The 13,479-nt window shown below is 37.4% G+C and overlaps 2 long non-coding RNA genes across 3 annotated transcripts in view; one reads left to right on the top strand and one right to left on the bottom strand.

Moving 5' to 3' along the window:
- The window catches only part of LOC136019557 (uncharacterized), a 63,863-nt gene that overhangs the window by 8,159 nt on the left and 42,225 nt on the right, over positions 1-13,479 (top strand). The gene's annotated exons all lie outside the window — the stretch shown is intronic.
- LOC136019556 (uncharacterized) overlaps positions 4,886-13,479 on the bottom strand; it is a 32,580-nt gene continuing 23,986 nt past the window's right edge. Inside the window, exon 3 of the long non-coding RNA XR_010614947.1 lies at positions 4,886-5,077. This is a non-coding gene — a long non-coding RNA (uncharacterized LOC136019556). The remainder of the gene's footprint in view (positions 5,078-13,479) is intronic.

The raw sequence follows: 13,479 nt of genomic DNA, 5'->3' as shown, positions 1-13,479 counted from the left end.
AAAAATTGATGTGCACCTCTATTCATAATGGGCATAAATACATCTCCTGATATCCGTTTTCTCTATGCCTTTTCTTAAGGTTTTCTCTTCATTACCTAGATTCCCAGATTACCTAGAAGCCCAGAAAATAATACAAGTGGGTTTTATATTTTATGGGGAGTCCAAGTTAGAAAAGGATGTGTAGGACGTAGCATGAACATAGAACAGCATTTTGAAATCCATGAGTGCACCCGATTTTGAAAAGCAGTTTTTGATATGAAATGCTAGTTCTTATGGCTCGTTAAAGGAGACAGGAGTTCAGAGGATGTATATGGAGATGTTTTACCCACGATAACAACTTTCAAAAAGAAACTTATGTAGCTGCACTGCTAAAATTAAAAGCCAATTTAATCTTGCTTTGATGTGTTATCTGTCTTAGAATCGTCTTTCTTGGCATCAGGGAGATACTGGCTTTTAGTCTTTGTGTCCAAAGTTCCTGGAAGTGAGTTTTCTTTGTGTGTATCCTCTAGCATGAATGTAAACGTGTCATTCATTTTGTGTAAACTACAGAATACATAGTTTTTTTGAGCATTTTTGAGCATGAGTGCTGTTGAAGCTTCTGTGTGTCAGGTAAGTGAGAAACCTGATTTGAAGTACTGAGAGCAACAGGAATTAAGAAAGGCCTTCTGAGAGTATTTCTTTTACTTACTGATGAAAAAACAAGCATCTTCTGTGGCTTTTTGGTTTAACTTTTCATTAAATTCCTCTGTTTAATTAGCCGCTCAAAGAATTAGTTCAAGACTGTCTTAATTGCGCTTAATGTTTATTTATTTTCATCTCTGTTTGAATGTACTACTGCTATTGAAAAATTGACCTCTGCTGGGGGTATTAGCAGATTGGCAGTTGTGTGATAATTAATGGGTGTTTTGTGGATGTACAAATAGTTTGTTGAGAGAGTAACAAGATTACATTGCTGTTCCTTGGAGTCCTCCAAAACTGTAAATATTTAGCTGGCAGTAGATGCCAAAACAAAGATTAAGAGAATTTGCTGTCCTAAATATCCTGATGAGTCCAGACCTACCATTCTGGTGTTTGATCAAGCAGAACTGTCCCAGCCAGAAACAGGATGATTTGACAGTGTTTACATCCCCAGTGATCTGTTATATATGGCTCTAATTAAAAATAATCCCAACCTATCAAAAATGCTTTGTTTCCTGTTACTAAACGTTCACAACTACATTGAGGTGTCCACTCTTGCCAGCTGATTCTTACAATAAAGAGGCTTCAGTGGATGATGCGCCTAAGGGTAGATTTTTTCAACAGAAAGCGGTACAGCGTGAATCCAATTAGCCAGTTAGGTTTTGGTTCTCTGTTTTCTACCACACACAAACTATTTTGTGTGACTAGATCCTCGTAAAAGCTTGATTATGAATTTTTCTCTCACTTGAGTAATTTATTTATTTTTTATATCCGAAAAAGGTACAGAGCCATCTGTGGATCACAACCAAAATCCTTTCCAGTTGCACATGGCGAAGTGACTGGGCTGGATTTCAAGTGGTTCCAAAGGGACTGTGGAAAGTGCAAATGAACCCTTATAACTGAGGATTAGTGAGTGTTGTCTAACCTTTGATACCCCAAATAGCTTTAGGACTTCATAACCTACTGCACATAGCTATCAGGTGTGATAAAATGCATGTGCAGCATGTACCTTATCTTTACCTTCCTCCTTCATTTAATATCAGAAATGTAAAATCTCTTTGTAAGGCACATAGTGGTGTGCAGGCACTTCTAACACCCTATGGTCCCCATCTTTTCTTTATATTGTGTTGCCACGCTTGCCTGATTTTCGCCATGCATTAATCACACTGAACTGTCCCCGAGTTCATTGCTTGATAGTAAAATTTCTGCTTCAATTCATATTGCCACTGTTTATTGTATGCAGACATGCTGTTTCGCTGGAAAGTAACAACTTTACTGTTTGCTAAAAGTAAATATTTGAGGGATAAAGTGATACAGGATTATTTTCTACAGATTTAACATTGTTGAATAACAGTACATTAGTTGAGGCTGTTTATAGTTGCATTGTGCATGAAATACTTGATGCCCCTTCTGTTTCACCCCTAAAATGTAAGCAAATAATCTGATTTCGTAGATTTAAAAAAAACATACAAAGCCTATGCTACTGTACTGCTTCCACAATGGTCAGAACAGAGCAGGCCTCCTCTCTTGTCATATATAGGAGAGAACTTCTGTACACTGTTTAATCTCCCTTACATTACAATAACCATATAAAAACTATGTTTATCTTAGTTTTATATTGTTAGAGGCTGTGTTCTGGTTCAGTTCCTTAGACCTTGGCTCTGTTTGGAGTCATGTTTTATCAATAGTGTATGATTTGTATGAGTGTTGAGGTTGCAGGGTGTTCCTTCACTGTAGAATTACTTCAAATCTTTAATCTTCAGCCTTGCAGGCTACTGCTGTGAGGACAGTGTTTTATTGGTTCAATACCCTTCTTGATGGAGCTACGTTTTCCCTAGCTGTGACCACTGGATAATTCTCTCAGTCTTCGTGAGCTCATTGTGCAGCTGCAAGTGAGGAGGGGTATACCAGGTGGACAGGAGAATGTCAGCTCCTCCCCACCCCAAAAGAAGCTAAGAATACAAAAAAAATAATCTTGCAGAAGAGGTTAAAAAAAATCATGTGGAAGGAAACAAAGCAAAAATAAAAGAGTATTTTGACCTGAGCTAGAATTCATCATTCTTGTTGCACACACTGCAATAGTAGAGTACTGGTCCTCAATCTGTTTTCGTTCTACAAGAGTCTTGTACAGCGCTGTTCAACATGGTGAAACTTCCTGTTGCAGGAAGAAACCTACTTCATTCATTTAATACTCTTAATAGTTTTAAAATGTTTGGATTAATATTACATAAACCCAGTTCCATCCTGTTCTTGGGAATGGTATCCAAAGGCAAAGAATACATTTTGTTGCCTATATGTATATATTTAAAGTGCATTAAAAATTTGAAACTGAAAATGCTTGTGGAAAAGCTGGAACTAGGTCTGCTTGCATGTATAGGTATGGCAAGTGTAATGTAAGAATTAATGTCCTTGTATACATATATGAATTAGAAATGCAGTAGCATGGAAATTTTATAACTTCTCTTTGAAGGGAAAATATTGTTTCTATCTGAAACTAACCTAGACTGCTGAGTAGTGTGAGGGATTAATACAGGCTGTCATTTGAAAGTGCAAAATACTGGAAGAGCCTGCTGTCTGAGTCCTGTACAAATGAAAATATCCTCGTTTAAAAATGAGCAAGAATTACTGTCAAAAAGAAACGGGCAAGAGAGGAGAGACAGCTGGAAGTGTTTCCCTGTTGAAAAGAATGGAATAGAGTTTTCTGGGTATGAGGAAAGTCTTTCTGCTAGGAGGAAGAGGCACAGTGTGTGTGAATCTGTGGGAGAGATAAAGTGCAATCACCCTTAAGCATGTTTAGAAAGGGATGTGCTGAAGTTTCAGGAGTGCTGCTGTCACAGGGATGTGGATGTGTGTGTGTCCATGAATCTAGCCAGGCAGGATGTTCACAGGGATTTTATGCTGAGTTGAATATGGAAAGAATCAAAATACTGTTTGTATCTGAATGTCTCACTGAATAATTCCAGTCCAGGGTACTGTGTAACCTTACTTGAGCAGTTCACAATCTATTAATTTCTTCATGTGTATTAATAAACTATTTGTTTCTTTGCAAGTGAAGGTGTAATCAGAGGTGAGAACTTCAGGCTCATCTGATTTTAATTTGTTTTTTTAATTCCCTTTTGGAAGTTTTTGCTAACAGCTCTAAAATGCTCCTGTTAAGCTGCATTTCAGAGATTTAAGGTTTGAAGCCCTAGCAATATTGTCTGTTTGCTACACACGAAGGTTAAGTTTGCTTAAAGAAAAGTAACAGGTTTACCCTAGAAACAGCTTCTGAATTTTGTTTTAATTTTGAGGGTGCAGGGTGTTCTGGAAAGCTGTTCTGATCTTGCACATTTGAGTTTGGGAGCAGGGGAGTGGGTAGATTGTAAAGAGGAAACTGTTCTTTTTTATTTATTTTGCATGTCACACTGTTTAATTCTAGATGCCCATGAGAAAAAACAGAATTAAATCAAAGGCACAAGATGCCAAATTCATTTTAATAAGAGTTCACTGAAAGCCTGAAGGTGACAAACTTCAGGAAGTGTTAGGGAATATGTGCAAGCAAAAGGAAACTTGCGACTTCAATAAAGAAATCTCAGCAACATGCCCTCCGAGGAGTCTGTAACAGCTCCTCAAAAGATTTATACCATCCCATTGCTTGAGCCCAGGCATGCCATACAATGTGCTGTGCAGCAGTCACATGGAAGCATTGGAGACGGAAGAATCTTTCCGCCTGTGACCAAACGTGCAGTGTGCTGGATTGTCAGATAGCTCTCAAGCCAGATTTTGTCAGCATGACCACTGTCTGGTTATTGTCCTTGCACTGCAGCTGGTTCAAGCTGGGCTTGAGGAAAATAAAAACCCTGTCCTGCAGTTCTGCTGGTGTTAGATGGCACAGAAGGAGAGATTTTTGGCATGTGTAGCTGTCAGCTCACCACATGGGAAACTTTCATGCGCTGATGCACATTGTGTGAAGGTTAATGTAAAAACTCCATGTCGAATAGCCAAGTTTGTCTGGTGGAAAACCTTAGGGCTCACTGTTGCTTGATAAGGCTGATGTAGATAAACTAATGCTAAAAGACTGCACGGGGGTGAGGGGGCTGTATGTTGTGCATAGTCTTTTTGAACACACGAGTCAGCCTGCCTCTCTTACCAGCTGACACAGGCAATCATTTTATTGAAATAGAAACACTTAAAGAAAAATAGCTGGAAAAAAGCAATTGAAGACTCGTTTCAAAAAAGTGGTTGTTTATTGCTGGAGATTAAATGTAAAATATATTTAACAGGCTTGTTTGGTAAGCAAAACCAGGCTACTTCAGTGGTTCTGAGCACAGAAGATCCGTAATAACAGGGTTATAACAGGGTTTGTTCCAGACCCAGATCTGACGAAATGAAAGTCTCTACGTCACCTTCCATTTGAAAACTGGAATATATTAAAAAAAAAAAATCAGTATAAGCCTTTATATCTCACCAAAGCTTTCAACAGATCAAATGCATTTTCCAAGATAAAGATAAAACAGAATGTTAGTTGTGAAGCATTGAATCATTCTGTATTTCAGCCACTTAATGTACTTCAAACACACATAGACAATCAGGACAAGAAACCAGCTTGGAAATTATAAGCAAATTACAGCTCTTCAAGACATCCTATAAATTTTTTCCCCCAGCTGCATTTAAATAATAAGAGCTCTTCCTTGTTTTGGACATCGTTGTTTTCATGTCTGCTTTGAAACCATTTATCCTAAATGTAAAATTGAATAGGCTAGTAATTAGAGCATTTCAAAGCCATGTCTGAACTTTTCTAGTAGTCCTTAGCTGCAGAATAGCCTTTGCATGTATCTATTCTGCATAAAATTCTAACCAGAATTTCATCAGCAAGTTGGGCAAATGCCATCTAGTGAGACACATAGGAATTATAATTTAATAATGTGACTTTCAGATGGAGACATGAGATACTCACCGAGTACTTCTCATATAAAATAATTTGGCCATTTATATATATATATATATAAATATATAAAAATGTGAAACTTGTAATTTCAGTTAATTTTTCTTTAATGGATCATAACCTGCAAAACTATGCAAAGGCTTTCAGTCAAATGTAATTTTTGGTTACTAAGTAGGTTTTCCATCTGTAAGGGGCAAGGTAAATTCTTAAATGCTCAGTCATTATCTGTGCTTCTGAAAAAATTTGCCACTTAGTGAGAACTGCATTATTTTGAGGGTAGTTCAAATGTTATGACACACAGCGCTGGTTTTAGAAGCAGTAAAATGAGAATTAGTTTATGAAAAAGCTACATTTTGACTGATGAAAACTCATTACACCTTAATTATAAATCTGAGTTTCTTGGACAAATAGTTTTTGTGGGTTTGGTATCAGGAAGTGTAGACAAACATGCTTTGTGGTGGCAGATACGGACATCCCATATCCGAGAAGTGAGGCGAGATTGCTTTGAGTTGACTGTATTTCTGTGGCTTTTGGATTGTCTGGCTTCTTCTGTGATACCCAGCAAAATTACTTTTGTAATTAAGTTTGTTCTTAGTAATTCCTAAGGCCCCTGTAGCAACCTGAAAAATCTTTTCACATTGAGTGTCTCTCCTACATCAACCTTCCACAATGAAAGTATTTGTCTGTGAGGACACTTCCAGATACCAATTAAAACTGGACCAATTTAAGGTTTTCTTTGGGCATTGGGCTGCACACCTGTAGCAGGAGAACCAATATTTAGGCCAGATTTTCTTTTAAATTAGCCGATACAGTACGGTAGATTAGATTTTTTTAATTATTTCAGTAAATTAAACATATATGCACAAATACATCAAATACATATGCAGAGAGAACTCTTGTTCAGTTTGGAGATAGTCCGAAATGTGAAATCCTTGTGATATAAAAGCAATTTACATGAAAAAAACTATACAGACTTTTTCTTCTGTACACTGTGAAGTGTGTAACTATACAACTGTGAATTTAGTGAAAGGCATGAAAGAAGAGAGAATCATTACTTACTGCGGGAGGATTTTATTAGGCAGAATGCAGTTATGCTGCTGGACAAAGTGCAATAGATCCCTATGAACTGTTTAACAGCTATCCACAACAGCAGACACCTTTTAAATTAATAGACATGCTCAAAACACAAAGTGGCTGTAGAGGAAAAGCTTAGAACAGGGTACAAATCAACATCCAATGAAGTGGCCGCTATTTAATATCAGGAAGCACACTTCTGTCTTTGCTAAGAAGCAGAGAAACATCTTTTATTTTTTGGTGGAAAATGCCAGAGATGATCCACTTCTAAGGTGTGTTCAGTAGCTCATTTTACTAAATATTGAGTGTCTAAGTCGGACATAATATTTTCCAATGAGGAATGCTTCATTGTTCTGCAGAGAAGGATGCAGCTGCAGTGTGAAGGGGTAGTGTAAGTGACTGGTGTAGTTGGGATGACCTGATTGGAAACACGTGTGCCACACCTGGCAGTGCTAAAAAAGAGATGATAACTGTAATTCCTGCCTGTTGTTTAAGGTTAAAAGTAGGGACATTAAATTGTCAGTAATTAATTATAGCTATACTGAGGAGTTAATTATTACAACTTTTCTGAGTGCAGATGGCCGCATGAATGTTACATGCGGAGGCTTAGTAACTGAGATGCAGTGTAGCATTCCCATCCTGACACTGAGCACAGTGGAAGATACTGCTTTATAAGCAGAAATGATGATACCCTCCTGTACCCTGCATCAAAATGAATATCCTACTTAGTTCCAGTGACTACTTCCTCAGGGAAAAGGAAAGGACTACTTTAATCAGGAAAAGTCAAAGCAGAGCAAAATACATTCCTGTTGGCACTAGCTGGAATGGTTCTTAGTGTAAAAGAAAGATGAAAAGAATGTGTGTATTTGAATAAACTGTGGAAATACTGAAACTGGGACACTGGATGACACCTCTTAAAACATACCCAATCTCTTATGAGGCAAGGACTACTTGAGAGAAAAGTTAACTCGAGGCAATGGATATTCTGACAAATCAGAAAATGGTTCTTATGCAGTTAAAGGACTCAATCACTTTTGAAGGAGTAATATAGCATTAATAATAAGCTCACAATTAAAAGCATTAGAGCAAATTGATGGTAGTGCATTTCCCATTTGTAATAAGAAGATGGTACAGAGATGCTACTTGTTCATGTGTCAAATCATCTGGAAGAGTTTAATTTATGTTTGTATTGTTGGTCTGACACATTGGGCTGTGTCAGGTTCCTTAGCCATGTGGCCTTGCACCACACAGAACACAGGGATACGTAGGGTGCAGGCTGGCATCATTTGCTTTGTAACATGAGTTGTACAGCTTTTTAGTATGGGGGTTTTCTTTAACTTTGTTACCGAATTTTCAAATCTCTGACTTTATCACTTTATCAGTCCATCAATTATACCATTACCTGGGTTTTGAATATATCACAGAGATGAAAATCTTTTGTAGAGTATTGAAAAATGTAAATATGTAAATGCAAGGAAAGCAGACCTGGAAGTTTCTCCTCTGGGGTGGATTTAATGATTTCAAACATAATTTGATAAAGCAATTGTCTCAACTGCGTCTGAATTGAGAAGCTGCTCTTAATATTTTAATTTCAAGGGAATAATCGTAAGTGGCTAATTTAAGTTTTAGAGTGATTGCTACTCCAGACTCCCAGTTGAGCTCATTTATGTCAATAGAAAGTCTCCTACTGACTGTATCATTCTTCCTGTTTTTCACTTTTTCAGTTTAACTTTAAAGCTATAGTTTTCTAGCTATGCCTCTTTCTAGAACTGAATTTCTTTGATTTATTTGTAGAAATATTGGCCATTATCCTGTCTTAGGAGATGGAATACGTTAGATCTGAAAAAAGAAGCCATTGAGCATAATCCATCGGCCAGGGGAATTTTTTCCGCACAACAGCCGAGTACTGGGGTATTTGTTTCCTTCTGAATGGCAAAAGCCAAAACAGACCCCTGGTCATTGTGTTTGAATTACTTTTCCAACAGGAAACTTGACAAGTTAAATCTTGAAAAGTTCTGTTTCAGAAGGAAAGCTAAAGGTCTCTTAAAGTCAGTTTTCCTAAGGGAAAAAAGTCCTCTCAGAAGAACAGTCAAGCACTTGCTAGGAGAACAGGACTGAGTTAGAGGTCTTAGACTAATTTAGCAAGGAAATTTAGCAAATTTTGTTCGTAGTGAAGCATAAAATTATATGAGACTAAATACAAACATAGCTGCTTTGATTCTTGCAGTCTTTTTTGCTTGATACTTACTCCATCTCTGGAAAAAAAGCACTTGGCTTTAGTAGAACTGATACGTTGCACGATTACAGGATTCCAAACAGGGAAGAATCCCCCTGTGAGTGCCTGCTGGAGAAGCAGCACGCTTAAATGCTGAACTAAGAATACAGTGATTTTGCTGGTCTGCCCCTAGACAAGTATTGTCAAGAAAACTTCAGCCAGACAGTGGCCATGAATGTCCTCAAAGGTGGGTAGGAGTGAGGCAATGTGCCAGTAGCTCTGAGAAACACCTCTGAGGCTGTCGCGCAGACCAGGTCTGTTTGAAGCCAAGAAGCAGGGGAGTTAAAAGAGTTTGGATGGGAAATAGTAGTGAGTGTGTCATCCCCAGCTGCAGGTCATGCTGTCTAGACAAAAAGAAAATTCTAGCTGTCTATTCCTTCTCTCCTTAGTATTTGAATACGGTGTTTTAAACTGATCAGGAAATGCCAGAAAGACAGATGTTTGAGTCTGGGCAGACAGATACGGGTCTAAAGCAGAGAATTAGATCAGCAGATGATCATTGTCGAGATAAAAGTTGAAATTATATTTCTGAAAAAGATGATCTGAGACAAGATTTAGAGCAAAAGAATCAGGGAGCTGAGCCCAGAGCCTGCAGAGCCCCAATGAGTACAGTCATTCTGAGGGCCCTGAGGGTTCAATTAACCTTGACAACCTGGAGTCTCTTAAAAGGAGTGGCGCTTACAAATGAAATGCAATGAAAAATTACTACTTTTAAACTATTGGCAGTTTAAAACCTTGTCTCGACAGCAAAACCTACTCGGCAGACACCTCTAAAATGCTGTACACTAAATGTGCTGTAAATTTATTCTTCTGGCAGGTTTATTTCTTCATTAAATATTTATGTTAGATGGGTTTTAGCATATGCATGACGTTGCTGTAAATTGAGTTAGAAATTTATCAGGTTAAGTCATGTTTGAGTCTAAAGGTCTCATTGTTGAATGTTCAGTCATTCAGCAAAGAGTGGACCTACAAATAGCAGTCCTCAAAGCAAAATGTAATAAATTTGAAGAGACAGCTCTGTTTTTCAGTCAAATTATGTAGGTATCTGTTTGGGGATCTGTTTATTCATTTATCCTCCTTCCCTGTTCCTCTGTGTTGTGCCTGATTTGGTACACTTTACTCATCCTGGTCTGTGAGAACTTGTAATAAAATCACACTTGTGCAGTTAGAGTACAGTAAGAGAATCTAAATTTACAGTAGCGTGTCTCTTCTGTAAGTAGAAAGAATGGAGCTATTAGCAAGTTGTTCTCAAATAACTGTTTGTTTTCTGTCAAATGGAGGACTTTCCAAGATCTTAACAAATAACTCTTTGCCTTGCTATGATATGTACAAGTATTACCAAACATTTACTAGATAAATAGTTCTCTGTCAGTGAGTAGTGCTATGAGTTTTCATTTCTATTGGATCTATTTTCGTGCTGTATAGCTGCCATCATATCTATTGCACTGCACTGCTTATATTTCATGATTTGAGAAATTACATTTATCAAGTACTGGAATAACAAATGGCAGAAACAGTACACAGCCAATTCCAATATGGATTTTCTGCTAAAAAGGCATGAAATGTTGGGAATATATGAAAATTTTCTCTAATGACCAACAGTTGTATGGATATTTGCCAGTAACAAGGAACATGAGCCCCTGAGTAAAAGCACATCAATTTATGTTTTTATGTGGAGGAGTGAAGGGGGAAGGAGACATTCACAAATCAATGCATTTAATATTTGGCCATCTCTAGTTGATACTCTAGTGAATAAACTTTGCAGCTAGGAAACTCCTTACAGGATCTTTGCAGAATGAAAGAATTTTGTAACATCTAGAAATCCCATCTGTGTTTCTGATAATATCCTGGAACAACTTCAGTGGTGATCTTAAGATCCATATGGATCTTGTGATCATCCTCCAGCTTGCTATGGGACACTCTGGGAATTGAGGTAGGTTGTAAAAGATCATTAGCTAAACTCAATGAGATTAATTAAAACTTCAGATTCCTAGCTTTAGTGTCCTAATGTGTCTTGTTAATTAAAAGGAAAAAAGGTTACTTGAATTCTGGTAATTTTTTAAGAAACATGTAATCCTCGTAAGTGGTGCTTTTTTCCCGTTCCTTGGTAGGCAGATATAGGACAACTAGAATAGAATATGAAGCATTTGGTTGTTTGTGGGTTTTTTGGGGTTTTTTTTACATTTCCTTTAACCAAAGAACTTCTACCTCTTATTTGCATTCAGTACATGAATTGTTAATATTCAAATGCATTGGCTGACATTGCCAGCAAAAAACCCTATGGTTCTACCTTGGTAATTTCTACCTGCTTATGATTTAGCAAAGTAGTAAAGTTTAGCAAAGAACCAAAGCATGAACAGAAGGAACTGACTGTAGAGGAAAAAAGGGTTTGTTTAAAGTTACTGCTTGTTGAAATCTGTGCATTTTAATTGTTTCAATTGAAGTTGTTAGAATTTAATTATTTGCAGCTAATACAGTGGGTACCTCACATTCAACTGCAATGCAAAACGTTCCTGTTATCTTCTTAATCTCTCTCCTGAACTCAACCTCTCATTCCCTGCTGGATTCCCACAGACTGTCATGTTGTATCATAGGAGAAAGAATACAGAAATTGACATCATGATGTTCAGTGTAGCAATTCCGTTTCTGAAACATCCAAGCTAATTTTCTGATGAGTATCTCAAATTGGTGGCATTCATAGTTACATTCAGGCTCAAAATCTGAACGTAGGGTCTTTCTTGACTTGACTTTTGGCACTTTTTTGGTGTCATATGAGATGTCATGGTGCATTTATCAGGCAGTAGCATTAAAAGGAAAAAGGACACATTCAATAGAGACACTGGGTAATCTAAATGCCTAGACCCTGTTCTGGATACACAGTTATTCCATATACTGGAGTATATGTGTGATTTCCATCAAAAGCAAACCTTTTTCTGCAGCTAGGAGGTGGAGAAGGGAGTGGGCACCATGAGCATCAGTTATATCCTCCAGTTTCCAGTGTAAATGGCACAGTTATGGGCTAGAATACTTCTGCTGGAAAGTCTTCTCATTTTTGTTTCAAAGAGCTCATGGATAGAGAATCCACTGTATCTCTTGATATGTTGTTCCACTAAGAACAGGAAAATGGCTAATACTTTATCCTGCTTTACCAGAATCCTGTCTCAGATAGCAACCAGGAACAACAAGAGCATTATAAGGTACATCCCCAGTACTTTCACGGCTTTTAAGTATTTGACGTTTGGGAATTTCCTAAACCAAATGGGAGTTCATGATATGTATGAACCTCAGGGGGTTTGTCTGATCTCCCCAGGCATTATTAGTCTCCACGGTGTTTCAATAGATGCCTTAGTTCCTATATGAATGAATTGTGTTCTATAACAGGTACTGCTTTTGATGTTTGAACATTTTCAGACCTCATTTATTAAAATTTCTAATACAGTAGCAACTGAAAATGCTGTATTGCTGCTCTTTTTTGTTATATGAAGCCAAGAAAAGCTTACTTGATACATGAGCCTTCTGAGGAAATTAGAAGAGTAAAAAAATTGACAAATGCAACAATTTTCCCTGTCAGAAAGAAGGGAGTGTTTTTGCGTATGTGCAAAACATTGACAAAATAGGCAGCCAGGACCGTGAGAATAGTGAAATAATGACTGGTTTCCTTTTCATGTGTTTCCTTTGTTGTAATTACACTATGTATGTAACTTACATCATGCAAAATACCAAGTACCAGGAGGTAAAACCCATTTGTAGCTGTAATACCTCATACCTACGAGCATCTCACACTTGCGAAGTGCAACTTGTTTTTAACAAGTGGTCAGAGAACAATGGTTATTGGAGCAACATAGCAGGCCAGAGCTGAAGTGGAAGTAAAGGAATTAAGGAACGGATTAGTGCTAATAAAGAAACATTTTTCAGGCACATAACATTTGATGCTCTACTCAGAATGAACACTTAAATTCTATGAAGCAATCATTTTCTAACTTACTTGAATAACAAGAGCTAACAATGAAAAATAAACATAATAATGATCTAATGTGTGCATCCAAGGAGGTCTTGCATGCATTATTTGCTCCTAATCTCTGTCAAGAAGATAAATGTTACTCGGGTATTATGCCATTCATATTTCTCCACTTACTCAAAACTGTTAGCATTAATTGGCCGAAGACAAGAAGCTAGTGAGTGTGATACAAACCAAATCAAAGATTTGCTTACATGCATTCTTCCAGATAGGCTGTTATTTTTCAGAATTAATGCAGTATCTAAAAAACTGCTATCATTTCTCTGACCAAAATAAGTGTTTTCTTTATAGCACAACTAATGAGTGGGAGTATTTGTCTTTTTGGAAAGCTGATACTCAAGTCATGGCATTTATGATCTTTACATCTTCTGATCTTGGTGCCTTCCTGCTTTTTGGTGCCAATAATGAGTCCTGCAAAGGGAACTCACATGAATGGCGTTTTGATTGGTTGGTTTAGTGGGGGTTTTTTTGGTTGGTTGGTTGTTTGGTTTGGTTTTGATTTTGCCGTGG

Source organism: Lathamus discolor, chromosome 9 (genome assembly GCF_037157495.1).
Source record: "Lathamus discolor isolate bLatDis1 chromosome 9, bLatDis1.hap1, whole genome shotgun sequence".
NCBI lineage: Eukaryota > Metazoa > Chordata > Aves > Psittaciformes > Psittacidae > Lathamus > Lathamus discolor.
This window is presented reverse-complemented; position numbering and strand designations above follow the sequence as displayed.